Raw genomic sequence first — 26660 nt, forward strand, 5'->3', positions numbered from 1 at the left:
GCGCTTCCGTCCCTCGGCTTGCCTCAATTGCCACTGCCATTTTGGATCAGGGTAAGTCCCGCCTCTTGCGCGCTCCCGGTTACAACCTCGGCGCCATCTTGGATTAGTTCAATGTGGCCACCCTCGCCAGGCCTGCTGCCTCTGCCAGCTGGATGTTGCGTCGTCTCTCGCTATTCGCTCTCCTGTAATCACCGCCTCCATGCTGAATCAAAACAATTGTGCTTTCGTTTTCCCTTCTTCAGTGGTCCTACCTTCACACCTAAACACTATTGCTCCGGTATCCTGCCATTTTGAATCAGGGCGGTTGACGGTGGATTCACTTCCCATCAACCCTTGAGGCTGCATGGACCAGCCCTTTGCTAGGTGCGCTTTACTTCCAACCCGTAGCCGGGTTGGAGATTCCACCTCCGAAGTTTTCTTTCTGACTTTTGATTTTACATTCCTAGTACAGTGGAGAAGCCCAGGAGGCCTAGAATCCAGTGTCGTCCGTGAGGTTTGGGCAGGTGTTCAAGTGCATCTTCCAGCCTGAGACCGCATGGACTCGCTCATCGTGAGGGCGAGAGGAGGATAAGCCCATTGGGCTGTCGGCTGAGAGTGAGGTGCGGGGTAAGGGAGTAGATTTATAGATATAGTGACTAAAAATAAAAGGATGTTGGCTTAGGTGGAAAACCTGCCTGCTTTGGGAAGCTGGAACTTGTGGGCACTGCTTCAACCAGCTGACCCCACTTTCCATTCATTGCTTTGTTTCAGGAGGTTCTTTATTTGTAAACGTCCCCTGCAATTTTTTACACACCCAAGCAGCTCCTTAAATGTATTACTGTATATGTAGTAGTATAAAATATATATGGGTTCATTCCAGCAAGTATTTATGTGAGTGTCCACAAAGTTGCCCTGGAGTTCATGGCACTAAGTGAAAGAGACAAAGACATCAGTCTCCCAGGGATTATATAGAGCAGCGGCCCCTAACTTTTTGGGCACCAGGGACCGGTTTCGTGGTGGGGGGTGGATGATGGTTTCAGGATGATTCAAAGGCATTACATTTATCATTAGATTCTCATAAGGAGCATACAACTTAGATCCCTCCAATGCGCAGTTCACAATAGGGTTCGCCCCCTCTGAGAATGTGATGCCACCGCTGATCTGAGGGAGGCGGAGCTCAGGAGGTAATGTTCCCTTGCTTGCTGCTCACCTCCTGCTGTGCCTCCCGGTTCCTAACAGGCCACGGACTGGTACTATCCGCAGCCTGGGGCTTAAGGACCCCTGAGGGAACCAGACGAAAATGCTCGTATTAGTTGGTGAGAAGTGGTATCAGAAAGTTATTACAGTAATCCAGCTATGGTGATAGTGGTGTGGGCCAGAGTGGTGGAGATCGAGGTGATGACAACAACAATGAATTCTGGGCATATTTTAGAAGTAGAATCATAAGATTTGTGGCTATATTAGTTTCGGAGTGTGAGGTCAAAGGTATTTTGAGCAACTTGTAAGAAACTGTTTTTAAGGCAGAAGTCAGGAATTTTGTTTTTTATATGTTGAATTTGAAATCCTTATTAAACATCCAAGTGGAGAGGCTGGATAGACAATTAGATTTAGACCCTGAGGTTCGGGAAGGAAGTCCAATGGGCTGGAAATATAAATTTGAGAGTTGTCAACCTAAAATAATAAAAAAGGTAAGAATCTAGTTGAAAAGAAGTTTATTCAAGCGTAAACGTTGAAGATGGCTACCTGGGAGTGTAGATTCAAGTTACCATAAATATACACTCTGATTAGCAGCAGTTATGAGTGGGTTTTTAAAGGAAAAAGAGGCAGTTTCTAAGTTGTTTACTAAGAATTTACATTAAAATTACATTAGCTATTGATTGGCTATAAACTATTATTTGTATCACAGATTCCAGAAACATGAAGATAATGGGTGAGGCTCAGAATGGGTGAGGTAAGGAACAGAATGTCTAAACAATTGCCTCCAGGCAAACTCCTGTTTCTCTGGGCCTGATAAGTTTTTGCATACCTCACATAGCTCAGACAGCTCAAAGCTGTTAGAGCCATTTATCTTTTCTCAGAGTTCTGAGGGGGGTGGTGGTATTTAAATCCATGACACTGTAATCACCCAATACATTCTTCCTGCCCACTGCACAGACAAAATCAATTCATGGAGACCATGGCATTGCAATAAAGAGTTTAATTGACATGAGATTGGTCATGGAGATGGAGTTATTACTCAAAATCTCCCCCAAAAGCCAGAGGCTAGGATTTTCCAAGAATAGTTTGGCTAAGATCTGAGAGCTATAGTCAAAAAACAAACACACACACACACAGTTTGGCAAGCAGGAAACTGAAGGAATGGGTGCTGCTGATTGGTTGGGAATGCAATTATAGGGATGTGGAAAATGGTCCTCCTGCACTGAGCCAGCTTCTGGGTGGAGGCCACAGGACTGGTTGAGCCAAGAGTCAAAGGTCCCAGTGGGGTCGTTGGCCATCCGAAATGCAGAAGCCTGAAAGGTTATCTCAAAAGGCCAATCTTAGGTTCTACAATAGTGGATTGGGAGAGCTGCAAATCTTGTGACCTCTGCAATAGTGGCTGGTAATCTATTTAACTTAACGAAGCCTATGTGTTAGCAGAATTCAAGCTCCTCTTATCCTTCTAACCTGGTGGCTTTTCATTAGTTTTACAAAAGTGGTTTAGTTTTGGGAAGGGGCTATTATCACTTAAACTATAAACTAAGTTTCTCCCAAAGTTTGCTTGGTCCAAGCCCAGGAATGACCAAGGGCAGTATTGGAGGTTAAAGGTGAGAAAGGAAAACGCCAGATTCACTGAGCCAAAGGGAAAAGTCAAGCTGGGAACTGGGTCACACAAACCTGCCTCCCATTTAGTTCCTAAATAAGATGACTACAAAGATAAAAGCTATATACTTCCCTCACATTTTGCCCACAAGTAAATTCCTTTTAGGCCCAAAGATCTTTACTCTAAAACAGTTCTGTTGAATTTCAACCTGGAAATATAAGTTGATATCTTCACAGGTATGAGACATAGGACAGAACTCAGGGTTTTCCCTTTGCTCACCTGAGACAAATGCATATCTGATTGCTTCCTCTGCCCTATTGTCTACGTTATCTTATGTAAAAATACAGATTAACTGAGCCAGATGAAGGCATGAATATTTCCTCCACACCCCCCTCACATGAAAATTGTGTATTCAAAAGGATGCAACTGTTTTGTCTTTTTATCTACTGACACAATTTAAAAATATTTTTCAACTGGCTGCAGTGGCTCACGCCTGTAATCCCAGCACTTTGGGAGGCCAGGCAGGCAGATCATGAGGTCAGGAGTTTGAGACCAGCCTGGCCAGTATGGTGAAACCCCATCTTTACGAAAAATACAGAAATTAGCTGGGCGTGGTGATGCACACCTGTAGTCCCAGCTACTTGGGAGACTGAGGCAAGAGAATCGCTTGATCCAGGGAGTTGGAGGTTGCAGTGAGCCAAGATTGCGCCGCTGCACTCCAGCCTGGTGACAGAGCAAGACTCCATCTCAAAAAAAAAAAAAAAAAAAAAAATTTATCTTCCCCCAATATCCACCCTTTCCCCTTTAAGTACTGAAGCCCTCAAAATCATCTTTGGAGATAGGCATATACCTGCTTCCCTGGCATGCATCCTTTACTATGGCAAATAAACCTCCTAAAATGATTGAGACTTGCCTTGGTCATGTTCTTTGATTTGCAAAGGCAAGATGGGGCTGGTTAGATCAGATCTCTTTCAGTCATAATTTTCTCACTGTTACAATTTTTGCAAAAGCAGTTTCAAGACCTCAAGAGATGAAGTGAGAGGTATAAATTGACAATTGTCAGGGTCCCATCCTTTTCCACCATTGTTGCAGATTGTTTAGAGATTCTGTTGCCTCTGTTCCTTGTTCAGGAAAACAAGGCAGTTTTCCTGAATTTTTTCTTTATTTTCTTTTTCTTTTTTTTTTTTTTTTTTTTGGAGACAGAGTCTTGCTCTTGTCCCCCAGACTGGAGTGCGATGGCACAATCTCAACTCACTGCAACCTCCACCTACCAGGTTCAGGCGATTCTCCTGCCTCAGCCTGTGCCTGCCCCAATGCCTGGCTAATTTTTGTATGTTTAGTAGAGACGGGGTTTCACCAATTTGGCCAGGCTGGTTTCGAAGTCCTGACCTCAGGTGATCTACCCACCTCAGCCTCCCAAAGTGCTGGGATTACAGGCATGAGCCACCACGCCCGGCTTCCCTGAATTTTTTAAAGTGCAAGTTGGTGAGCCCAACTTGCACACTGTAATCAGAGGGCAAAACAATTTCTTTGCAAAAGAAAGAAAGAAGTGAACCATTTTACAAAACCAAATAGTCATTCATCTGAAAGCTTCTTTCATTCATTTGACTGATTTTTTTTCAATATAATCTACTTAATGGGAAAGTAGGAGGAGGCAGGAGTGCATACAGTTCTGTTCAGTTGGAAGTCAATTTAAAACTCAATGTATCTTCTTTCAGTCACTTCAGCCCAATTCCAGGCTGTTCTTTACAGCAGCGATCTCCAACCTTTTTGGCACCAGGGACTGGTTTCATGGAAGACAATTTTTCAGTGTACTAGAGAGGGAATGGTTTCAGGATGAAACTGTTTCACTTCAGATCAGCAGGCATTAGGTGGAGCATGCAACCTAGATCCCTTGCATGCACGGTTCACGATAGGGTTTGTGTTCCTCTGAGAATATAATGCCGCTGTTGATCTGGCAGGAGGTGGAGCTCAGGTGGTAATGCTTACTTGCCTGCTGCTCACCTCCTGCTGTGTGGCTGGATTCCTAACAGGCCATAGACCTGTACCAGTCTGTGGCCCAGGGGTTGGGGACCCCTGCTCTACAGTATAGCCAGAGTGATCTTTTCCACATACAACCTTGTTAGTGTCTACTACCTTCCTCTACCCGACCCCCTAAAGATATTTAAATGGCTTTTGATGACACTTAGGATAAAGCATATAATATTTAATGTGGTATACAAAAATCTGCATAGGCTAGAGCTTACCTGCCTCCTCAGACTCACCATGCCCCTCCTAGTCATACTGGCCTCATCTTAGGTCTTCCATCAAGCAATACTCCTTTTTTGCCCCAGGGAATTTGCACGTGCTATTCCAGTCATGCCTTCCCAACAGTCCCCCAGAGTTTTAACTCATTCCAGCATTAACTCAAAAGTCCAAGTTCAAAGTCTGATCTGAGACAAGGCAAGTCCCTATCACCTGCAAGCCTGTACAATCAAAAACAAGTTAGTTACTTCCAAGATACAATGGGGGTATAGGCATTGGGTAAATGTTCCTCTTCCACATGGGAGAAATTGGCCAAAACAAAGGGCCCACGCAAGTCTGAAGCCTGGTTGGGTAGTCATTAAATATTAAACCTCTTAAATAATCTCCTTTGACTCCATGTCTCACATCCAGTGCATGCCGATTCAAGAGGTGGGCTCCTAAGGCTTTGGGCAGCTCTGCCCTTGTAGCTCTGCAGGGTACAGCCCCCAAGGCTGCTTTCATGGGCTGGAGTTTAATGCCTGCAGCTTTTCCAGGTCCAGAGTGCAAGCTGTTGGTGGATCTACCATTCTGGGGTCTGGAGGACAGTGGCCCTATTCTCACAGATCCACTAGGTAGTACCCCAGTGGGGACTCTGTATGGATACTCCAACCCCACATTTACCTTTTCTGCTGCCCTAATAGAGGTTCTCTGTGAGGGCTCCGCCCATGCAGCAGACTTCTGACTGGACATCCAGTCATTTCCGTACATCCTCTGAAATCTAGGCATAGGTTTCTAAACCTCAGCTCTTGGCTTCTGCAAACTTGTAGGCCCAACACCACATAAAAGCTGCCAGAGCTTGGGGCTTGCATCCTCTGAAGCAATGGCCCAAGCTGTACCTTGGCCTCTTTTAGCTATGAGCTGGAGTGGCTGGGACACAGGGAACCATATCTTGAGGCTGCACACAGCAGTAGAGCCCTGGGCCTGCCTAGCCCGGGAAACCATTTTTCCCTCCTAGGCCTCTAGGTCTTTGATGGGAGGGGCTGTCCTGAAGATCTCTGAAATTCCCTGGAGACATTTTCCCCATTGTCTCAGCTATTAACATTCAGCTCCTTGTTACTTATGCAAATTCCTGCAGCTGGCTCAAATTTCTCCCTGGAAAATGGGTCTTTGTTTTCTACTGCATTGTCAGGCTGCAAATTTTCCAAACTTTTATGCTCTGCTTCCCTTTTAAACATAAGTTCCAATTTCAGATCATCTCCTTGTGAACGCATATGACTGTTTGCTTTCAGAAAAAACCATGTGACATCTTGAATACTTTGGTGCTTAGAAATTTCTTTTGCCAGATACCCTAAATCATCTGTCTCAAGTTTAAAGTTCCACAAATCTCTAGGGCAGGGGCAAAATGCTGTCAGTCTCTTTGCTAAAGCATACATAGCAGGAGTGACCTTTCCTCCAGTTCCCAATAAGTTCTTCATCTCCATCTAAGACCACCTCAGCCTGGACTTTATTGTCCATGTCACTATCAGCATTTTGGTCAAAATCATTCAACAATTCTTCAGGAAGTTCCAAACTTCCCCATATCTTCGTGTCTTCTTCTGAGCCCTCCAAACTATTGTGACCTCTACCTGTTTCCCAGTTCCACACTTGCTTCAACATATTCAGGTATCTTTATAGCAGTGCCCCACTCCCAGTACCAATCTTCTGTATTAGTCCAGTTTCACACCTCTATAAAGAACTACCTGAGACTGGGTAATTTATAAAGAAAAGATGTTTAATTGACTCACAGTTCTGGATTGCTTGGGAGGCCTCAGGAAATTTACAATCATGGCTGATACAATTAGGCTGTGTTTCCACCCACATCTCGTCTTGAATTGTAGTTCCCATAATCCCCATGTGTTGTGGGAGGGACCCAGTGGGAGGTAATTGAATCGTGGATTTGGTTACCTCTATGCTATTCTTGTGATAGTGAGTGAAACTCACAAGCTCTGATGGTTTTATAAGCATCTGGCACGTCCCCTGCTTGCATTTCTCTCTCCTACTGCGATGTGAAGAAGGTATGTTGGCTTCCCTTTCCAACATGATTATAAGTTTCCTGAGGCCTCCCAGCCATGCAGAACTGTGTCCATTAAACCTCTTTCCTTTATAAACTACCTAGTCTCAGATATTTCTTCATAGCTGTGTGAGAAGGGACAAATACAGTGGTGGGCAGTGAAGGAGAAGCAAACACCTTCTCCTCAAGGCAGCAGGAGAGAGAGAGAGTAAAGAGGGAACTGCCACACACACATAAACATCAGACCTTGTGAGAACTCACTATCACTAGAACAGCATGAGGGAAACCATCCCCATGGTCCAATCACCTCCCACCAGTCCATCCCTCAACAAGTGATGATTACAATTTGAGATGAGATTTGGGTAGAGACACAGAGCTAAACCATATCACTCCTTTTTTGCATTTATAATCACTAATTCTTCCCCCTCTACTCACTGGAATTTGTACATCGTGCTTCTCTTCTTTTATTGGTTACCATAGAAATTACAGCATGGATCATTAACTCATTAAAGTCTAATATTAATCAGTATCTTTATTATCTTCCTAAACAATACACAAACCTTTCAGATCTGCCTGGTCATTTTTAATAATCCCTTGTTCCTTGCCTATATGAGTTTTTATGAATATATAATAGCATGTATCTGTCATGGCACATTGTACATAATAGTTTCACTGCCCTAAAAATTTGTGCTTTACCCATTCATCCCAAACCAGCCTCCTCCCACACCCATAGTAACCATTGATTTTTTATTGTCTCTACAGTGTTGCTTTTTCCAGAATGCCATATAGTTGGAATTACACAGGATGTTGCCTTTCCATTTTTTTTTTTTTTTTTTTTTCACTTAGCAACATGCACTTAAGGTTTGTCTGTGTCTTTCATGGCTTGATAGCTTACTTCTTTCAATCACTGAATAATATCCCATTGTCTGGATATACCTTCTTTTTTTTTTTTAACCTGTTCACCAATTGAAGGACATCTTGGTTGCTTCCAAATTTTGGCACTTATGAATAAAGTTCCTATGAACATTCATGTGCAGGTTTTTATGTGGACATAAATTATGTTTTGTATTTCATCTTTTGTTTTCTTAAATATTTTATACAGACTTATTTTATTTTCCCTATATGATAATTCCAATATTTGAAGTTTCTGGGGGACTAAATCATTTTGTTGTTGTCATTGTTGTTTTTCACTGACTCGTGGTGGCTTATCTCCCTGTAATTTTTTATTGTAAGTTTATTTTATTGAATTTAAATCAATGGAAATTCCAGGGACCTACATTGGGATGCTTTCCTTCAGAAGGACTTTTATATACCTCTGCTAAAAGCCAGAAGGCATCTTTAGTGTGCCCTTCAAGGATCCTGGAGGTTCAGCTTCCTCAAGTTGCCATGGCTCCAGGTTTAGCTTCTCATTCGCAGAACTGGTGTTGGCATTTGCAACATAGTGAAAACTCCCATATCTAATTTTTTAAGAAATAGAAATTAATACCTAAGAATATGACCTCAAAGGTGTAGAGTTTTAAAACTATCAATATCACCAACCATAAATGAGAAGATTCGTATGTTTAACTATATTAAAATAAAGAACTTTTGTTTGCCAAAAGATAGCATGAAATAAGCAAAAAAGCAAGGTAGAGAGTAGAATATATTTGCCACATGTGTAATTGATAAAGAATTGGCCGGGCGCCGTGGCTCAAGCCTGTAATCCCAGCACTTTGGGAGGCCGAGACGGGCGGATCACGAGGTCAGGAGATCGAGACCATCCTGGCTAACATGGTGAAACGCCGTCTCTACTAGAAATACAAAAAACTAGCCGGGCGAGGTGGCAGGCGCCTGTGGTCCCAGCTACTCGGGAGGCTGAGGCAGGAGAATGGCGTGAACCTGGGAGGCAGAGCTTGCAGTGAGCTGAGATCCGGCCACTGCACTCCAGCCTGGGCGACAGAGCGAGACTCCGTCTCAAAAAAAAAAAAAAAAAAAAGAATTAGCCTCCAGGATATATGAAAACTCTTTCAAATCAATAGTAGACAATCATATTGAAAAAAAATGAGCAAAGACTTGAACAGAAAAAATATAAATGGTCAATAAACATACACAAATATGCTCAGTCTCATTATTAATTAGGGAAATGCAAGTATAACCACAGTGAGATACCATTAACTATCCTCTAGATTGGCTAAAATTCAACAGTTTGATAACACCAATTGTTAGCAAGGGTGTGATGCGGCAGAAACTCTGCAGACTGCTGTTGGTTAATTGGTGCATTCAGTTTGGGAAACAATTTGCCCTTATCTAGTAAAGTTGAAGATACATATATCCTGTGATGGTTATTCAACTGCCAGGTCGATGACCTTAAAGATCTCCTAGGATATATGCATCTGGATATTCAAAGCAGCATTGTTCATCATACCCCACACTGAATACAACACAACGTCTATCCACAGTAAAATAAATAAATACATCATGGTACATTCCTATGATGGGATACTTTACAGCAATGCAAATGAACAAACTGCAGTTCTACTCAGCAACATGGATGAATCTCATAAACAAAATATTGAATGACAGAAGTAAGGCACAAAAGAATATATACAGTATGATCCATTCATCTGAAGTTCAAAATGAGGCCAAATGAAATGATGTTGTTTAGGGATACAGACACAGGTGGTAAAACTGTATAGAAAAGCCAAGAAAATTATTATCACAAAAGTCAGGATAGTGGATATCTCTGATGGAGAGAGAGGATTTTATGACCAAGAGGGGACAAATAGTAGGGACTGGGAGAGGGCATGAGGAGGGGTTCTGGGAGTAGGAAATGTTTTATTTCCTCACGTGGGTGTGGTTCCGTAGGTTTTCCTTTTGTGGTGATTCATCAACATGTATATTTATGTTTATGTCAGTTATATTTCATAATTGTTTTAAACAAAGGAATGACCAGCACAAGGAGAGGCAGAGGTATGACATCTAGGAAAAGTGCACAGGTAGCTTCACCATTGTTGGTGATGTTCTTAAGTTAGGTGTGGATTCATGAGTGTTCATTTCATTTTTATGCTCATAACTTACATATACTTTATATGTAAGATACATCTCATATGTTAAATATGCATAAGCATTTTATAATAAATTAAAAGCAAAGAGGAATCCTGATAGTAGGATATAGGATGGTTTGCACCAGGATTGTCATCTAGGAAGCTATCGTATAGTTAATCTGGACATAATAAGAATGTTAGAGACTGGAGTCACTGCCATCTCTTTCAGGGAAGCCCTGTTGACAGACAGGGGCCATATTTTCTACCATATTATTCTCATTCCCCTGACTACATACATAGATGCTAAGACTATAAAGCAAAACCGTGAAATGTTTATCACAAAAGTCAGGATAGTGGATACTTCTGAACTGAAGGTGGGCACCCCTGTTTCTTTTCTTTTTGTCTTCATAGAAAAGGCACGAAAAGACGTATATACTAACCAAATTTCCAGGTTCCTAAATAACGGAGACTAACTCTGGTTAGTTAGAGAGAAAATAAATTTATTGAAAGGACATTGGATAGCTCACAAAATTGATGGAAAAGCTGAAGAATGAGGCTTGGAACTTGGAAAGGAGCCATGGGAAATTAAGCAGCCAGAAATAGAGACCAAATCAATACACAGGAAGCATCTGGTTAGTATCCAACTGCGTCTGTCATTGGCACAGCCACCACTGGACATTGGACAGTACCCTTATTGCTTCCTCTTCCACCTCTGGAAAGATTCTAAGTGCAATTTGCTTCTTTCTGTTATTCCAGAATCAAGGTCTTAGGTAGGAGTGTCTGACTGGAAGGTCCTGTGCCCAAATTCTAGAGACAAGGGATCTGGGAAAGGGGCTATTTGTCCACACTTAAGCTTCTTTATTGGAATTTTTTCCAAATAGGAAGTGTGTTTAGATACTGGGAGGCCAAAAATGAAAAACTTCTATCACAGGGAATATTAGAAATAAACATATCTGGCCTCTGCCTATTCACAGGGAGGAGAAAAGATTAATAGGATCAGTTAAGATCTGTGAAATTCACAGGGGCACGCTTTTACTTGGAGACAGGGGATTCTGCATAGTCACTAAACTGAAAGGCAGCCAGGCTTTCTCTTCCTTCCTCTTTGCAGTGCACCACTCTTTCTCTTTTCTAGTTTTTCTGCCTGTGATTGGCAGTGGGAACTGGGGTGGAATTTTGATCAGTCCTGTCAGGCCAGGAAGCTATCTTCAATTCAGGAAGGTGAGGCATGACCCTGCTGCCGTCCCCAAACTGGCCAGCATCAGAAAACTTTTCAAGGGTATGTTTTTGGGTGCATGACAAACCATGAAGACAACTGACATTTGGGCTGGGCATGGTGTAATCCCAACACTTTGGGAAGCTGAGGTGGGAGGATCACATGAGCTCAGAAGTTCGAGGCCAGCCTGGGCAACATAGTAAGACCTTGTCTCTACAAAACATAAAAATATTAGCTGAATGTAGTGGTGCATGTCTATAGTCACAGCTACTTGAGAGGCTGAGGCAGGAGGATGGCTTGAGCTGGGGAGACTGAAGTTGCAATAGGTGGTGGTAGCACCACAGCACTCCAACTTGGGCAGGCAACAGAGCAAGATCCCATCTCAAAAAAAAAAAAAAAAAAAAAGACAGCTGACATTTGGATTATGTTTGGCTGGTGATCTAGTTTTTCTATCATGCAAAACCCTGGAGGAAAAGAGGGACAGGTGATAGGATTCAGACTCTAAATTCCACCCTATACTTCCAGTTAGCGGTCGCTTAGACTGGCTGGTGATACAATCTAATATGAAATGGCTATATCAGATTCGTCTCTTTGAGAATCTGAACTTGGAAGAACTGAGCCCTCAGCAGATGTGGAGAGAGAAGAGAAACATGTGAGAGGCTATGTGATAGTTGCCTTGGTATTTGATGACTTTCTATGATCAGCTGCAGGCTGTAGTCTCCCTACAAATAGTTAATGAACACGCTAATGAAGTTGGATCACATTTATGAATAAATGCTGATTAAAACAATGAGATAGATGTCTTCTCCTTCTCCTCCTTCTTCTTTTCCTCCTCCTCCTCCTCCTGCTTTCCTCCTCCTCCTTCTTTCCTCCTCCTCCTCCTTCTTCTTATTCAAAATGTCAGTAACACTGTTCGCAGGGGTATAAGAACAGTTGTGTTCTTACACTTTGCTATTGAAAGTATAGATTGATAAACTTTCTGGAAGAGAGCTTGGAAATACATAAATTCATACCGAAACTTTAAAATTATGTGTGTCCTTTGACCCAACAATTACACTTCTTGGAACTTTTTGATTTTTATCTGTTTTAGAGATAGGATCTTGCTCTATTGCCCAGGCTTGCTTCAAACTCCTAGGCTCAAGTGATTCTCTCACCTCAGCCTGCTGATAACTGGGACTACAGGCACATGCCACTGCACCTGGCCATTGGAATTTATCCTAAAGAAAGAATTTAGGATGTGAAAAAATATTTAGTTATAAAAGCTCATCACAATGCTATTTACAATATGAATATTTCCAAACTGTTGGAAACAATCTAAATTTCCAGCAGTATAGACTGACTAAATTATGATAGAAGCTTAAAATAGTATATTCAGCCTTTAAAAATGATTTTGCAGAAACTTACTTTTAAATGAGGCTTCTGAGTCAAAAACAAAAACAATTAATCATTCATAGCAAAAGCAGCAGCCAAAGCAACATCCCATGTTGGTTTCCAAGGGTCATCCTGAGAGCGAGATGGTATCTGCACATGCAGTGAGGTACATAACAGGAGAGGAACCCTGTAAAAATTAGGAAACACTGATCTTATATATAACTGCCAGAGACCTGCCCATCTTTCCCTCCAGGGAGAGAGAAACCTTAGTTTACTCTGGAATGTAAGCAAGTCTTCTCCAGGAAGGGAGGAAGAAGAGTTTTTTATCTTTACTATCCTGGTCCATCTCCAGGGAGGGAAACATGTCTACACTTTACTATCCTGAGATGTCTCCTTATGTAAGTATTCTTGAATTGTTTGCAATTGCCTTTGATCAGAGGACTTGAGCCATGCAGAAAAGTGAGATGTTCAGGGTGAATCTTCTTCTAACATTGATTGTATGTGAAGGGCATAAGAGTGTCTCTGAAACTGTCAATTTTTTTCAGTTTGAAAAGATTTTTATTTTTTATTTCCTATTTTTTAGAGACAGGATCTTTCTCTGTTGCCCAGGTTAGAGTACAGTGGCATGATCACAGCTCACTGCAGCCTTGAACTCCTGGGCTCAAGCCTCAGCCTCTCAAAGTGCTAGGATTATAGGCATGAGCCACCACGCCCAGTTTTGAAAAAGTTTTAAGAGAAAGTTTGGGAAAATAATATTGCATAGATGTATTTGACACGGACATTGTTTAGAATATGCTAAGTAAAAAAGTGGATTATACATGGCATGTAGTAAGATCCCATTTTTTAACAATTAGGTATAGTATTTGTCTATGGAGAAAAAAATCTGCAAGGGGGTATACCAATATATTAATAACGTTTATTTTTGGCTGAGAGACAGCATCATTTGTTTTAAAATGTTCTTTCTGTTTATATGTGTTTTGTTTTTTCTCCAGTGAATGTAGCAGTTTTTGTGATTAAATTTCTTTATTTCCCTTCTTTTCTTTCTTTCCTTCTTTCTCTCTCTCTCTCTCTCTCTCTCTTTCTTTCTTTCTTTCTTTCTTTGACCGGATCTCACTCTGTTGCCCAGGCTGGAGTACAGTGGTGCAATCATAGCTCACTGCAGCCTTGAACTCCCAGGCTAAAGCAATCCTTCTGCCTCAGCCTCCTGAGTAGCTGGAACTACAGGTGCATACCACCACATCTGGCTAATTTTTAAACTTTTTGTAGAGACAGAGTCTCCGTATGTTGCCCAGCTGGTCTTGAACTCCTGGGCTCAAGTGGTCCTCCTGCCTTGGCCTCCCAAAATCCTGGGACTACAGGCATGAGCCACTGCACCTGGCCTTAAATTTTTTCTTTGTATCTGAAACTATAATTCCACTTTTTCTTTCTGTCTTCTATTGAGGGTAGATATCAATAATATGGGGGTTTTGTTTTGTTTTGTTTTGTTTTTTGCTAGTTTAGCTAAATCTTGGATAAACTTAAACTTCCCTATAGGAGGGAAGAGAAAAGGGTAAGAGGAAAATAACAATACTAAGAGAGGATGGAGGCCAGGCGAGGTGGCTCACCCCTGTAGTCTCAGCACTTTGGGAGGCTGAGATGGGTGGGCTGCTTGAGCCCAAGAATTCAAGACTAGCCTGGGCAACATGGTGAAACCCCATCTTTACAAAAAATACGAAAATTTGCCAGGTATGGTGGTGGGCGCCTGTAGTACCAGCCACTCAGGGGACTGAGGTAGGAGGATTGCTTGAGCCCAGGAGTTCGAGGCTGCAGTGAGCCTTGAGTGGGCCACTGTACTCCTCTGCACCAGACAAAACCAGAGAGAGCATGGGGGAAAAGTAAAAATGGAAACTTGGCAGAAGAGGCAGGTCTTGCGGGGATTTGAAGTGAAATGCTGTTTGATATAAACTCCTTTATCGACATCCCTTACAAAGTCAGTAAATTCTGTGATGTTTTTGTATGAGTGAAATTTTTAGTGGGAAGCTCAGAGAAAATGAAGAGGAGACAATAGTAATATAGGTTGCAGTTTGGGTGTTGTATAGGAGCTTCAAACAAACGTGCTTAGCTATATTTAGATTAAATGATCACCTAGAACAGTGGTTCTCAAACTGTTAAAAGTTATTAAGGATCCTAAAGAACTTTTCCTAATGTGGCTTTTAACTATGTATTATTTACCATGTTAGAAATTAGAACTAAGAAAATTTAAGATCACAAGAAAATATAAACCCTCAGAATGATCACATCGTTACACATCGGGTAGACTCTGGAAAACTCCCTTCTACATTTGTTGGTGAAAGAGGGTGAAAAAGACAAATAATGAGTTAGCATTATTATTAAAATAGTATTGACTTCATGTTCCCCCTGAAATGGTCTTGGAGTTCCAAACCACAATTTGAGAACCACTGATCTAGAAAATTAGTATTTTGTGAGGTAGAATATTGACTTCTACTTCTGCTCCATTTTCTCTTTTCTCTCTAGTGTCCTGTTGTTTGCACATTGGACCTCTTCTGATTCTCTTATCTTTTCTCTCCTGTTGTTCATTGTTGTCTTCTTGTTTTTCTTCTCCTCCCCCCCACTCCTCTTCCTCCTTCCCCTTCTTCTTTCTTCTTTCCTCTTCTTCTTCTTCTTCTTCTTCCTCCTCCTCTTCCTTTTTCTTCTTTCTTCTTCCTCTTCCCCCTCCTCCTCCTCCCCCTGCTAATCTTCCTCCTCCTCCTCCTCTTCCTTTTTTTCTGAGACAGGGTCTTATTCTGTCACCCAGGCTGGAGTGCAGTGGTATGACCACAGTTCACTGCAACCTTGACCTCCCAGGTGGTTGGAACTACAGGCACACGCCACCACACCTGGCTAATTTTTAAAAACTTTTTATAGAGATGGGGTTTCAGTATGTTGCCCATGCTGGTCTTGAAATCTTGGGCTTAATTAATCCGCCTGCCTCGGCCTCCCAAAGTGCTGGGATTACAGGTGTCAGCTACTGTATCTGGCCTCTTTTTGAATTTCTTCCTGGGAGATTTCTATAATTATGTCTTCCAACCTACTTCTTTGAATGCTTCTTTAATTATTTTCATTTTTATTTTTTGTGTACAGCATGCTGTTTGGTTTTGGGTATAATATTTTCTTAAATTTCTTTGAGGATATTAATTATTGTTTTCCTCTCCTCCCTATATGATCTCTATTTCTTCCAAGTTCTTTTTAATGTTTGTTGTCTTCTTTGTCTTTTGTGTTAGAAAAATTTCCTCCAATATCTGATGGTATTTAGTTGTTTGCCTGTAGTTAAGAGTGAAGCACTAAGAACTGAAACTCTGTGACTAGCTGGGGCCTGTTTACTGTGGGCCTTGTTGTAGAATGCTCAGAGTCATTAGAATGATCTTAGCACTATCTGACAAATCCATGATAATGCAGAATTCAGTTGGATGTCATTTAATGTCCATAGGGGTGTGACCCTACCACAAAGAAGGACATGAAAACATTTTGGGATTCTACCAACTCCAAAAAGGTTTTAACAGACTGTGATGGTTAATATTGAGTGTCAACTTGATTGGATTGAAGAATGCAAAGTATTGTTCCTGAGTGTGTCTTTTGTTTTTTTTTTTTTTTTTTTTTTTTTTTTTTTGAGACGGAGTCTCGCTCTGTCACCCAGGCTGGAGTGCAGTGGCCGGATCTCAGCTCACTGCAAGCTCCGCCTCCCGGGTTCACGCCATTCTCCTGCCTCAGCCTCCGGAGTAGCTGGGACTACAGGCGCCCGCCACCACGCCCGGCTAGTTTTTTGTATTTTTTAGTAGAGACGGGGTTTCACTGTGTTAGCCAGGATGGTCTCGATCTCCTGACCTTGTGATCCGCCCGTCTCGGCCTCCCAAAGTGCTGGGATTACAGGCTTGAGCCACCGCACCCGGCCGTTCCTGAGTGTGTCTGTGAGGGTGTTGCCAAAGGAGATTAACATTTGAGTCAGTGGACTGGGAGAGGCAGACCCACCCTCAATCAGCTGCCAGCACCATCTAGTCAGCTGCCAGGGTGGCTAGGATAAAAGCAGGAGGAGGAAAGTGGAAGGACTAGACTGGCTTAGTCTTCTGGCCTCCATCTTTCTCCCATACTGGATGCTTCCTGCCCTGGAACATCAGACTCCAAGGTCTTCAGCTTTTGTACTCTTGGACTTACACCAGGGGTTTGCCAGGGGCTCTTGGGCCTTTGGCCACAGACTGAAGGCTGCTCTGTCAACTTCCCTGCTTTTGAGGTTTGGGGAGTTGGACTGGCTTCCTTGCTCCTCAGCTTGCGGACGGCCTATTGTGGGACTTCACCTTGTGATTATGTGAGCCATAATAAACTCCCTTTCACATACACATTTATCCTGTTAGTCCTGTCCCTCTAGAGAACCCTGACTAACACAGAGACTTAAATAGGAATCCTGGGCCAGGCGTGGTGGCTCAAGCCTGTAATCCCAGCACTTTGGGAGGCCGAGATGGGCAGATCACGAGGTCAGGAGATCGAGACCATCCAGGCTAACATGGTAAAACCCCGTCTCTACTAAAAAAATACAAAAAATCTAGCCGGGCGCGGTGGTGGGCGCCTGTAGTCCCAGCTACCCGGAGGCTGAGGCAGGAGAATGGCGTAAACCCGGGAGGCGGAGCTTGCAGTGAGCTGAGATCCAGCCACTGCACTCCAGCCTGGGCAACAGAGCGAGACTCGGTCTCAAAAAAAAAAAAAAAAAAAGAATCCTGAGGATCCAATGAAATGACCGTAAGTATCTTTACGGGTAGTTGGAAAACATTACATGTCCAAGGAGAACTGAAGAAATGTAAAACCAAGTAGTGATGAAAGATGTTAGCTACAATCTTTTTTTTGAGACAGGTTTTCCCTCTGTCACTCAGGCTGGATGCAGTGGTATGATCATGTCTCACTGCAGCGTCAACCTTCTGGGCTCAGATAATTCTCCCACCTTAGCCTCCTGAGTAACTGAGACTACAGGCACACACCACCACATGCAGCAGATTTTTTTGTATTTTTGGTAGAAGCAGGGTTTCACCATGTTGCCCAGGCTGGTCTCGAACTGCTGGGTTCAAACGATTCACCCGCCTTGGTCTCTCAGTGCTGGGATTACTGTGCCTTTCCTAGCTACAATTTTATTTGGGGTTGCAAACTCCAGGAATAAAGGAACATTTAGGACGGAAACTCAAGGACTGGATTTTAGAGTCCAAAATGTAGTGACTACAGAAAGGAACTTAGCTTGGCAATCAGTCACAAGAAATGTTTCCAGGGTGTCTTATAATTCCAAGTCTCATGCTCAGCTAAAGTCTTTGGTCAGAGTAAACTCAGCCAGCTGAGAAGATGATGTTCCCCTAAGTGGAAAGGTAATGTTTCTTCAAATGAACAACTTTCTTTAACTTTATAAAATTTAGAATTTAGGAAAGTTACAAAGTAAACATATGGTATTAAATGTTAGTTAAAATCCTTATTTTAGGTACTTCTTTTTATTCTTTTTTAAAAGATGGGGTCTTACTCTGTCCTGTCAAGGAGCAGGTGTCCCTGAGAACCCAAATATTCCAGAGAGTATCTGAGAACCTACCTGGGAAAAAAGTCCCATAACACATACGTAGGCAAAGAGCCAGAAAATTAGTTTAAAAGCAGCATAGGGATGGGAGGCAGCATGGGTCTCTAAAGCTGTCCTGCTGCTGTCCGGGAGTACCTGCTATGTAAGTCCTAACAAACTCATCTACTTGCTCAACTGGACTTGTCTGAGTCATTGTTTGGTCTCTCGGCTCCCTCCCAGTTTGGGGGAAGGTTTTTCTATGTGATTCCAGGTTTTTCTCATTACAGGCATGGCAATACATGCTTGTAGTCCTGAGCTACTTGGGAGGCTGAGTCCAGAAGTTTGAGGCTGCAGTGAGCTATGATTGCACCACTGTATTCCAGCCTGGACGGTACCTTGCTCAAAAAAATAAAATAAAATAAAGGCATGTTAGAGAAATAGATTAGCCTGTGATTCCAATTTAACATATTGTGTAACTGACTTAGATTTGGGATTCAAGATTTAACACTTACTAAATTTATAACAGTATTGGACCATTTAAGAGAAATTAAGTCCTATTGTATTTATAAATTTAATTATTATAAGACTTATTATATTTGAGAAGTTATTTGTAGGAGCTTTTCCTGGGAAGTTTTGTTATAAGCCAATTGAAGAATTTAAAATGAAAAGGAAATTATTATATGCTGGTAATAATTTTCATTTGTTTGTTTGTTTGTTTTGAGACAGGGTCTCACTCTGTCACCCAGGCTGGAATGCAGTGAGGCCATATCAGCTCACTACAACCTCCGCCTCCTGGGTTCAAAAGATTTTCCTGCCTCAGCTTCCCGAGTAGCTGGGATTATAGGCACGCACCACCACAGCTGGCTAATTTTTTAATTTTTTGTGGAGACGGAGTTTCCCCATGTTGGCCAGGCTGGTCTTGAACTCCTGACCTCGAGTGATCTGCCCAACTCGGCCTCCAAAAGTGCTGGGATTACAGATGTGCACCACTGTACCCAGCCATGTTTGTTTTCTGAGACAGAGTCTCACTCTGTTGCCCAGACTGGAGTGCAGTGGCACAAACATAGCTCACTGCATTCCTGGCCTCAAGCAATCCTCCCACCTCAGCCTTCCAAGTAGCTAGAATTACAGTTATTTATTACATTTATGAATATGATTTTAAAATGATTAAGGGAATTAATTAACTAGATGCTAAAAGTCCCCTTAAAAGTTAATATTGCATTTTGGTAGATTTTATAAACCTACCAAATCATATCTGCCCATTGAATTTAAAAGTTTAAGGAAAAACTGGGTTTTAAAATTTGCAGTAGGTAAAATATGAATTAAAAAGAACAAAATAGTTTCTGAAAAATGTTTCTGTGTGCAATAATTACCGTTAAATGCATAAAGTACCCACATTGATAATTTGATGAGAATTGGACGTTTTTATTGAGAAATTCCCACATGACAGTGTATGTGGGTCATTTCTCTGGATTGTCCAGTTTCCAAGAACAGTCCTTCAATCCCTTGCCTGTGTAGGAATAACCTGCGCAGGGCTGGCTTCATGGGCCAGCATGCCATGCAGTCTCACAGGGCCCTGCTCTTAGAAGGACCTCACGCTTGTTCTAATGCTCTGCCGTTGCCATCTTGAAAATTTTATTTTAAACAAGGAGCCTTACATTTTTATTTTGCACTGGGCCCTGCAAATTCTGTAGCCAGTCTTGCCCTGTAGTCAGAGTTCTGGCAGCCAAGCAGTGGGAGAGGGCTGGAGTTTCAAAGGTCAGTGTGCAGACTCTCCCCAATCCCTGAGTTTTCTCAGTTTCCTCCCTCTCACCCGCCAAGTTGTGCCTGTTGTCCACAAGTCCATGGTCTCTCCAGTCCAACTTTGAAAGATCCACTTTCCTGCCAGGGTTGTGGGGAGGGACTGTCAGCTGGTCATATGGGCTAGAGGAGGAGGAGATGAGGGGGCTCTCTAGTTCCCCTGCTTTTGCTAATTCTGTGGTAGGAATTACCTTGCCTTTTTCGTTTGTTTTTTTGAGACAGGGTCTCATTCTGTTGCCCAGGCTGGAGTACAGTGGCATAATCATAGTTCACTGAAGCCTTGAACTGCTGGACTCAAGGATCCTCCTACCACAGCCTCCCGAGTAGCTAGGATTACAGGTGTGTACCACCATACCCAGCTTGAATCACCTTGTTTTTGAGGCTTTCTCCTCTGCAGACACTTGCAGAATGGAAAAAGTTGAAACTTAAAATTAATTACCAATTAGCCTATTCCAAAATTTTGCTGACATCTCAACTCTAATGTATCTCCTCTCTCATTCTTTGCCCTTGTGGGTTTATGCCTTTTGTTCCTTTATTAAGGTTTTGGGAGAAACAGAAGAAAATGCAGGTGTTCAATCTGCCAGGCATGACCAGTAGTCTCAATTTAGCTTCCATAGAAACAACTACTCTTCTCCTTAGTACTCGATTTTTGTTGCTTTATGTAATACTTAATCAAATTGTATAATTACAATGACAAGTACAACTGGCATAAATAAGTTGAAGAACAAACCCATTTTGACTCTCAGTAAATATGCACCTCAGTTAGTGGGAACAGAAGTATATGGGCATTAGTCATTTTACAGAAGAAGTGAGAGTTGTGGTTAAGTTGGGCAAGTTGGATTAAATGGAGATTAGTCAACTGAGTTTCTATTTTAAATAAATGAATATAAGGCATTAATTAAGAGGGTGTATTATTGAAAATCTAAATGATTTGACTTCTTAGACAACCAATTTAAAGAAGCTAATCTGTCTTTTTTTGTTGTTGTTTAGAAAAAAATGGGGTTTCATTCTTTTTGCCCAGGCTGGAGTGTAGTGGCATGATCACAGCTCACCACAGCCTCAATCTCCCAGGTCCAAGGGATCCTCCCTCTTCAGCCTCCCAAGAAGCTGGGACTACAGACACATACCACCGCACCCGGCTAATTAAAACACAAGTTTATTATTATTATTTTTTTTTATGGAGACGGGATCTCCCTATGTTTCCCAGGCTGGTCTTCAACTCTTGAGCCCAAGGAATTCTCCCACCTTGTCTTCCCAAAGTGCTGAGATTACAGTCATGAACCACCGTGCCTGGCCTAATGGTCTTTTAAAAAGCCTTTAGCAAACAAATGCCTTTCTGAGGTCAGAGTCTTTTCTGCACTTTGACATGGGTAGTATCGAAGAGTCCAGAGTTAACTCCTGACTCCTGGCCCCTGCTCTATCCTAACTCCCAGCAATCTCTGCCTCTGCCTTGATCTCCTAGTGGACTTTTGAGCTGCTTTGACCTCAAAGACCTTGGTTTGCATGTATGAGTCATACCTTGTGAGGCTCCCTTTCACAGGTACTTGGCTGTCCAGCCTCTAGCCTTTGGAGAATTCAGGGCAGACGGACTTGCTTTCCTATTGGCTTCCTCCTATGCAGGATGTTAGCTTCAGTTTCTCTGCTCCACATCAGTTATCCATTCTTTGCTTTCCATCTTCCAGAATTCTGACATTTTTCATCGGTCATCACCCGTATTTGTCTTTATATTTGAAGAGTTTACAGCTCTTTTAAGAACATTGTTATCCCTTTACTATCAGTTTAATGAAAGTTCTGAGGGGTAGAGAATCACTGCTTCTCTTGAGTAATTCATGTGTGGCCTTCTCTCTACTATGGTAGCTTCCTATTTCCTAAGCTGGTATTTCCTTGATCTCCTGATTCTTCTGAAAACAGGAGCCTCAGTTTTTAGCTTTCTAGACAATTTGAAAAAGACATCTACTCAGCCTTCAGAGCCCTATTTGTTCTGTGGTTAATATACAGCCAGAAAGAGGTCAATGTAAGTCAGCTTTTGCAAGTATCAATTAGAACTTAGGGGATGTGTCAGGATAAAAGTTAAGTGTAATTATTTTAAGTCAAGCTAACTCTGGGAAATTTCCTCTTGGTAGAAAAATAATAGTCATAAGGTCAGATGAGCTTTTCTCCTTTGACTGTGAAGAAGGGAACATTTAGGGACTAGAAGTTAAAACTTTTCCTTAGGACAAGATTAAGAGTTGTAACATTTCCTAAACTCACAGCAATTGTTTTTTTGTACAATTGCATGGCACTTTCAGTTTCAAAGGTCCTTTTTTTTGGGAGGTGGGTAGAACTTAAAATAATACCTTCCATCTTTAGTACAGTTGTTGGTGGGATATTGGTTCCAGGACACCCCCACAGATAACAAAATCTGTGGTTGCTCAAGTCCCTTATATAAAATGGCATATGTAGTATTTGCACGTAACCTACGCACATCTTCCTGTATGCTTTAAATCATCTCTAGATTACTTAGAATACCTAATACAATGCCTACACATCACTCTTTCACATAGATTCAGTGTAGTACTAGGTGAGCAGCAAATTCAAGTTTTGCTTTTTGGAATTTTGTGGAACTCCCCACCCCCAAAATATGTATATATACACATATATTTTATATATAGTTTATATATATAATATGTATGTATTTTTTATATATATATATATATTTTTTTTTTTTTTTTTTTTTTTTTTTGAGACAGAGTCTCACTCAGCCACCCAGGCTGGAGTGCAGTGGTGTGATCTTGGCTCACTGCAACCACAATCTCCCGGCTTCAAGCAATTCTCCTGTCTCAGCCTCCTAAGTAGCTGGGATTACAGGCACCTGCCATCATACCCAGCTAATTTTTGTGTTTTAGTAGAGACAGGGTTTCACCATATTGGCCACACTGGTCTTGAACTCCTGACCTCAGGTGATCTGCCTGCCTCGGCCTCCCAAAGTGCTAGCATTACAGGCATGAGCCACTGTACCTAGCCCCCCACCAAATATTTTCCATCTCCAATTGATTGAATCCATGGATTTAGAACCCATGGATACAGAGGGCTGACTGAATATAACTTTTTCACATATTTGTTTTTTTTTTTTTTTTCCTGCAGAAATGTAATCAGTTCTTTCAGACTAGAGATTGTTTCCGATATATCTTAGCATCTCTGAGTGCCAGAATGAGGGCCTACCATAAGGTCAGGCACATAGAGCTCGTTTAATCTTTCTATCAACCCGTGAATGCGGAAGTACAGTTACTCTAATGTTATAGCTGTGGAAACTGAGGCACAACCTACACAGCTGTAGTAAGAGGTAGAGGTGAGAGTTAGTAACTTATTTTACAGAGGGAATGAAAATGGTGGGTAAGTCGGACAAGTTGGTTCCTAGGATAACACCAAGAGGAACTGACTCCACTGATTAACCAGGTTAGCTGCCTCCTACCCAAGTACTCTGCAGCATTTGCCTTCAGTGATAACATGTAAGGTGCTTTCCGGAGAGACAGATCTGGGACTTCATGGAGCTTGCAGAATTGGTTGTATGACTGCTGGCTAATAAGTGTTTGACACATTTGGCCTAAGACTATCTCTGAAACATACCACCTGAAGCGTGGTTGTGGAGAAGCCCCATAGTTCAATCTATATCTTAACTGTTGGAGGCTACTGATACCTGCCTTAAAGATGTTATTAATAACAAACATGAATGACCACATTGACTTAGGTTAATTTGTAACCTCCTTCTCCCTTAGTTATCTCCAGCCAAAAGAACTCTAGTCTAAGAGAGTCACAAAATATCTTGTGAAAATTTACCACAGGCCTCAAACAGAGACTTGGGGGACTGAAGTCTCTGACATGAGTGCTTCCTGCAGAGTATAAGCATTTGGAACATGGATAAGGCCTGTGGGCTAAAATCTCCGGCAAGCAGCGGTTAGAAATTCAATGTTGTCCCCAAGCACTATAGATGATCTGAGTGTTTTGAATTCCAGTGGGAAGGGAGTTCTGATAAAAGGCAGCTGAGTTTGGAAGGATTATAGCCTCAGGATGGCTCCTCTCCCTTTTGACCCATGGTTGAGGAAATTCTGCCTCAGCAGCCTTGTCTCTCTCCCTTTCTGCATCCATCTCACTGGTGTCCCCAACCCCCGGGTACGTGGCCTGTTGATCCCCCATCTCAAGCAGCAATTCCAAAGATGTTGGAGAATGTTGGCCTTGTTGGTTGTCTCATATCAGAAATAATCTGAGAGTTGCTTGTGAATTGCAGGACTATTTAGATTTTGAGGTCATAGAACTGGTACTTTTAAAATGTCTTTTTATTTTTATATTATTATTATTTTTTTTAAAGAAATAGAGATGGGGTCTTGCTATGTTGCACAGGCTGGTCTTGAACTTCTGGCCTCAAGTGATTCTCCTGCCTTGGCCTCCCAAAGTGCTGGGACCACAGGTGTGCACCACTGCACCCAGCCTTTAAAATGTCTTAAAAAGTGAAAAACTATATTTGAATATAAAGAATTAAGAACAATACTTGAGTATTGAGACTGTATTATCCAATACAATTGATGAAACTATAGACTACACTCTCTAGACTTGCACACAAGCTTTTCAGTTTTAATTTCACATAATTTGAAAACTGACGTACATGTGACTAGAGCATTTGAAATGTGACTCATACAACTGAGAAACAGAATTTTTTATTTTATTTAAGTAACTTAAATTTAAATAGCCACCTGTGAGTAGTAGCTACCATCCTGGTCACCACACATCCAGAACACGATGATAAGTCTGTATCGGGATAGTCTAGTTTATGTTGCAGCCACAGAGAACCCTAAAATCTTGGTGATTTAAAAGAACAAATGTTTATTTCTTGCTGGTGTTATGTCCCCATTTTGGGTTGGCTAGAGACCCAGATGGCTGCAGCAGCCACCATCTCACGCATTGCCAGTCATTATGGAGAGGCTTGTACCAGCACATAAATTCTCTGGTCCCGAGGGTACATACATAACTTCTGGTCACAGCTCACTGACTAGGACTAGTCACATGGCCCCATCTAACCAGGAAGCCGACAGTGAAGCCCTAACTCTGTGCAGAGATCCTTAGCAACAACTGCCACTGACATTATCCCCCACTTTCAAAATACAGAGAAGGAGTCCCAAAGGATAAAGAGAGTAGTGCTACTTGTGTTTTGTTGAAAAATGGAGACTTGGGTTTCTCGGAACTCATTTATTATCTCCTATGTACTCATTAGCACGGATTTATCAAAAACAGGTGTGGTGTGGAGCAAAAAGCAAATTTCAAACATTTTAACAAAAATAAAAAAACCTTTACATAAATTTAGAGCTGACAACAGTCAGCATGTCTTATTAGTTGCATGTAGGAAATATCTTTTAATAAGAAGATATGCAATGCAAGGAACAATCAATGGATTATTTTTTATATGTTTGGGATGAAAATGAATGGAAGAAAGTATATCCATTATTTTTCTTGGTGCAGCATATAAATTGTACATTTTTCACTAGCAAGGAATAAAAAGAGTCATTTTCTTTAAAAACAATAAATTACTAGGGACATTTGTGGATTGTGATTGTCTTAAATATGAAAACACTAAATATTTATGAACTGGACAACGGATTGTTTCTTTCCAGACTACATCAAAGAATCAGAGAATTATCTAGCCCTACATTTAACAGCATGTCTTAAACTCTTTCTAGACCATCCACAATATTGCTTGAACATCTGAAGACATGGGGGACTCGCCATCTGATATCTGATAACAGACTTCCTGTAAAGCAGAACCAGTAGTTTCTTGATAACAAATTCTTCAATATGAAGATATGGATAAAGCATTTGGCTGCCAATAATGAATTGCACCAAAGTCATCAATTCAAACCGTGCCCTGGTAAATAGTATTAGTGATGATGATGATGATGATGATGATGATGATGATGTCACATGTTGAAAATATCATGTAGATTTTAGCATTTTGAGAACTTGATACTCTATAACAGTGGTCCCTAACATTTTTGGCACCAGGGACCACTTTCATGGAAGACAGTTTTTTTCATGGATCAGGAGAGGGGGTGGTTTTGGGATTAATCAAGCACATTATACTTATTGTATACTTTGTTTCTATTATTATTACATTGTAATAATAATAAAATAATTATACAACTCATCATATATAGAATCAGTGGAAGCCCTGAGCTTGTTTTCCTGCAACTAGACTGTCCCATCTAGGGGTGATGGGAGACAGTGACAGATCATCAGGCCTTAGATTCTCATAAGGAGCGTGAAACCTAGATCCCTCACATGAGCAGTTCACAATAGAGTTCATTCCTGTGAGAACCTAATGCTGCCACTGATCTGACAGGAGGCAGAGCTCAGGCGGTAATGCGAGCAATGGGAATCGGCTGTAAATATAGATGAAGCTTTGCTCACTTGCCCACTGCTAACCTCCTTATGTGTGACCTGGTTCCTAACAAGCCATGTACCCGGGGGTTGGGGACACCTGCTCTATAAGATGTCCTTCTAGAATGATACAGTACTAAGCTGATGCTCAAGAGAAATTTTGAACTAAATGTGTAAATTAGGCTACCTATATAAACAAGAACTTCCTAAATCATTCTGTTCCATAGTAAAACACAACC

General features: G+C 41.7%; 1 long non-coding RNA gene across 2 annotated transcripts; it reads left to right on the forward strand.

Moving 5' to 3' along the window:
* The first annotated feature begins 63 nt into the window (after window positions 1-63).
* Window positions 64-26188, forward strand: LOC103228166 (uncharacterized). 2 transcript variants are annotated; one of them, XR_495411.3, is made up of 3 exons: window positions 64-606; window positions 20239-20355; window positions 25725-26188. It is a non-coding gene; the product is annotated as an uncharacterized lncRNA (long non-coding RNA). The 2 variants fall into 2 exon arrangements; XR_012090541.1 differs by having other exon boundaries at window positions 64-599.
* Window positions 26189-26660: the final 472 nt, after the last annotated feature.

This window comes from Chlorocebus sabaeus, chromosome 22 (assembly GCF_047675955.1).
Source record: "Chlorocebus sabaeus isolate Y175 chromosome 22, mChlSab1.0.hap1, whole genome shotgun sequence".
Lineage (NCBI taxonomy): Eukaryota > Metazoa > Chordata > Mammalia > Primates > Cercopithecidae > Chlorocebus > Chlorocebus sabaeus.